Here is a 4,733-nt window from a genome sequence, read left to right as displayed (position 1 = left end):
CGACCCCAGTGGTCATTGGCTGCGGAGGCCCCACAGAGCGGGAATATATGATTTTCTCTAAATAAATAGAAGACCCCACTGGTCATTGGCTGCGGCAGCCCCACAGAGCGGTAATATATGTCTTTTCCTGAAAAAATAGACGACCCCACTGGTCATTGGCTGCGGCAGCCCCACAGAGCGGTTATATATGTCTTTTCCTGAAAAATAGACGACCCCACTGGTCATTAGCTGCGGCAGCCCTATAGAGCGGCCCCATTTGTCATTGGCAGCACCGCGTATACAATCAGGAAATAAAACGGCCCACGCGTCAGCGACAAATGGATGGCTACCCGTCAGTATGAGACGGTCAGAGAGGAACTGCCCTCTGTGCAGCCCCACCCGTCAGATTAACGGTAACGGTAAGGCCTCTGACCTGACGGCAACCCTCCCGTCCGAGGGGTTTCAAACTAGAGGGAGGAGAAAACTGAGGAAAAGTTAAGAGGCTGGGGAAAACTGAGCACAACTAATGAACCAGGGGCACGAAAATAGAAATCCCTTCAGTATTAAGTTGCAAGCAATAGATTATCGCATTAAGCAATGTGCGTAAAGTAAACAATAGAATTATCCTTAGACAAAGCATTGTTGTTTTCTCCCTAATAGCAACAACACATCTACAACCTTACAATTATTTTCACTCTTCCAGATTACTAGAGGCATGAACCCACTATCGAGCATAAATACTCCCTCTTGGAGTCACAAGCACATACTTGGCCAGAGCATCAACTAGCAACGGAGAGCTTTGAAGATCACAAATAACATATGACAAGTATATAATCGATCTCAACATAGTATTAAATATTCATCGGATCCTAGCAAATACAACATTTAGCATTACAGAAAGATGATCTTGATCATGATAGGCAGCTCACAAGATCTAAACATGAAGCATAAATTGGAGAAGACAACCATCTAGCTACTGCTATGGACCCGTAGTCCAGAGATGAACTACCGATGCATCACTTCGGAGGCGGGCATGGCGATGTAGAGGCCTGCAATGATGATCTCCCCCTCCGGGAGGGTGCCGGGAAGAGCTTCAGAACCCTCCCGAGCTAGGGTCGATGATGGCGTCTGCGATTGAACTTTTTGTGTATCGAGGCTCAGGTATTTAGGGTTTTACCGAACAGGTGAATAAATAGGCGGAAGGGCGAGGTCAGTGGGTGCCCGGGGGGCCCACACCACCCCATGGCACGACAGGGCTTGGGCCGCGCCAAGGGCAGGTGAGGCCGCCTCGTGGCGCTTCTTCGTCTCTCCTCCGGACTCCGTATTCGTTACAGTAAATAGTAACTTCGCCTTTTTGTTTCGTCCAATTCCGAGAATATTTCCTATACAACTTTTCTGAAATACAAAACATCAGAAAACATGGAACTAGCATTGTGGCATCTTGTCAATAGGTTAGTTCCGGAAAATGCATAAAAGTGCAACGAAGTGTAAACAAAACATATAGAAAGGTGTAAAACAAGCATGGAACATAAAAAATTATAGGTACGTTTGCAACATATCAGGCGCCGCTGTTTTCCCCTTCCCCGTCCGGAATGGCACCAGATCTCGTTCCCGCTTGCCCATCAGAGTTTTCCTCCGACGCCCATCCGATTCGACCTCTACAACCACCAAGGCCACTGGCAAGTCCTCGACCGTGGGCAAGCCTCTCCTTGCACCGGTGTTGAGATACCCATGGTCACGGAAGCTGATGGCGGCGATGCAAGCCCACTCACCTTTGGAGGCAGAGAAGAAGAAGAGGAAGGTCGCAACGGCATCGACCTCGAAGCCTACACGCAGGGCCAAGGCGTCGCCGACGTCCTCAACGACCACATCTTCTCCCTCTTCCGTGGTGGCCAATGCAACTCGTCCCCAAGTCGCAGCCCACGATGTGGTTGATAAAATGCCCGAGTCTCAAGCAAGTGCGACCGAGATTGGGGTCGCTGAATTCATTGATGCAAGTAACTAGATCACAATGAGAAGTGGCTTAGAAGAAACTATGAGACCACAACAGAGAAGGCAAGGATTAGCGCGGCCATTGACGTCGATGATGATGACCTCAACAAGAGGCCGGAAGGTGCCAAGATAGCAATAGAGAAGAATAAAAGGGGATGTGCCGGCTCCTACAAGGAAGGTTTCAATGCTATCATTGAGACCAAGAAAGCATTGGATGCCGAACGTAAAGAGGACAAGAAGGCTAGGTGGAGGGAGCTCAAAGCTCTTGAGGACGAGAAATGGAGGTCCAAGTTGGTGGTGGAGGAACGAAGGATGGTACTAGAAGAAGAAAGAATGGCGAAGGAGAAGAAGATAGAAGAGGAAAGGCTTGCACTTGAGGTGGAGAAGATGGACAAGGAGAGGGAGGATGCCGACCACACCATCATGTTCATGAACCCTAGCTCCTTGGATGATAAAGTTAGGACATATTTGGAGATCGCTCGTGCAAAGATCTTACTCGAGAGAGTGGTGGTGGCGGTGGTGATGGTGTTTGAGGTGGCCGAGATGGTGGTGGCATCGACAACATAAACATGCTATGTTGTTCTTTTGGATCAAACTTGATCGATCTGATTTTTTTGGATAATATTTATGTATATTTGAACTTGTGTCTTTGAAATGTTTCAAAAATAATATTAAAACATTTTTAAATATTTTAGTCTTTTCAGACTTTAAGATTTCGATCTAGCCGCCAACGTTTAGAGAACTAAATTTATTCTCATCTATTTTTATCTATCACGGCAGCCGGAGACACAAGTGACTGCCGGGCGGGCAGACGGGCAGTTGATGGCAAGCATGGCACGGTCGCGTGAGCGACCAATACTGCATGTTCTTGTGCGTATTGTCTTAACTACGCACCTCTTACGTCAAGGTCTTTCACCGGCGGAAAGGTTTTAGTTTTTTGTTTAGTTTATTTTAAGTGTATTTTTTAGGATGGTGATGCGGGCGGCTACTTTTTAAATTCATAATAAGGTCCTCTCTGTTCTATCCTCGCTCCGATGGTGCATCTAGCGCCGGCAGAGGACGTGTGTCCGGTGGATCTCCCGTGATCCGATAGGTTTTTGTGTTTGATTGTGGTTGCATGCTAGTCTTTTCCGATCTACGGTTATCGTCAGTCGTCACTAGCGATGGTTATCGTCAGTCGTCAGTGTGCATGCTATGTTAGTACTTGGTGTAGTTGTGTTGATCTATCATGCACTCTAAGATTATTTAAACATGAATATCGAATATTGTGGAGCTTGTTAACTCCGGCATTGAGGGTTCGTGTAATCCTACACAATTAGTGGTGTTCATCATCCAACAAGAGAGTGTAGAGTATAGCATTTATCTATTCTGTTATGTGATCAATGTTGAGAGTGTCCACTAGTGAAAGTATAATCCCTAGGCCTTGTTCCCAAATACTGAAAGCGCTGCTTGTTTACTGTTCTACTGCATCTGTACTGCCTGCAATATTACCACCATCAACCACACGCCAGTCGTAGCATCAAGCTATTTTCTGGTGCCGTTACTACTGCTCATATATATTCATACCACCTGTATTTCACTATCTCTTCGCCGAACTAGTGCACCTATACATCTGACAAGTGTATTAGGTGTGTTGGGGACACAAGAGACTTCTTGCTTTGTGGTTGCAGGGTTGCATGAGAGGGATATCTTTGACCTCTTCCTCCCTGAGTTCGATAAACCTTGGGTGATCCACTTAAGGGAAACTTGCTGCTGTTCTACAAACCTCTGCTCTTGGAGGCCCAACACTGTCTACAAGAATAGAAGCACCCGTAGATATCACCCACACGATTCGACCTCCGCAACCACCAAAGCCACTGGCAAATCCTCGACCGTGGGCAAGCCTCTCCTTGCACCGGTGTTGAGATACCCGCGGTCGTGGAAGCCGATGGCGGCGATGAAAGCCCACTCACCTTTGGAGGTGGAGAAGAAGAAGAGGAAGGTCGCAACGACATCGACCTCGAAGCCTACACGCAAGGCCAAGGCGTCGCCGACATCCTCAACGACCACACCTTCTCCCTCTTCCGTGGCGGCCAACGCAGCTCGTCCCCAAGTCACAGCCCACGACGTGGTCGATAAAATGCCCGAGCCTCAAGCAAGTGCGACCGAGATTGGGGTCGCTGAATTCATTGCTACAAGGAACTAGATCGCAATGAGAAGTGGCTTAGAAGAAACTATGAGACCACACCAGAGAGGGCAAGGATTAGCGCATCCATTGACGTCGATGATGATGACCTCAACAAGAGGACGGAAGGTGCCAAGATAGCAATAGAGAAGAATAAAAGGGGATGTGCCGGCTCCTACAAGGAAGGGTTCAATGCTATCATTGAGACCAAGAAAGCATTGGAGGCCGAACGTAAAGAGGACAAGAAGGCTAGGTGGAGGGAGCTCAAAGCTCTTGAGGACGAGAAATGACGGTCCAAGTTGATGGTGGAGGAACGAAGGATGGTACTAGAAGAAGAAAGAATGGCGAAGGAGAAGAAGATAGAAGAGCAAAGGCTTGCACTTGAGGTGGAGAAGATGGACAAGGAGAGGGAGGATGCCGACCGCACCATCATGTTCATGAACCCTAACTCCTTGGATGATAAAGTTAGGGCATATTGGGAGATCGCTCGTGCAAATATCTTAGCTCGAGAGAGTGGTGGTGGCGGTGGTGATGGTGTTTGAGGTGGCCGAGATGGTGGTGGCATCGACAACATAAACATGCTATGTTGTGCTTTTGG

The sequence above is a fragment of the Lolium perenne genome, chromosome 4 (genome assembly GCF_019359855.2).
Source record: "Lolium perenne isolate Kyuss_39 chromosome 4, Kyuss_2.0, whole genome shotgun sequence".
Classification (NCBI taxonomy): Eukaryota; Viridiplantae; Streptophyta; class Magnoliopsida; order Poales; family Poaceae; genus Lolium; species Lolium perenne.
Note: the sequence above shows the minus strand (reverse complement) of the source record.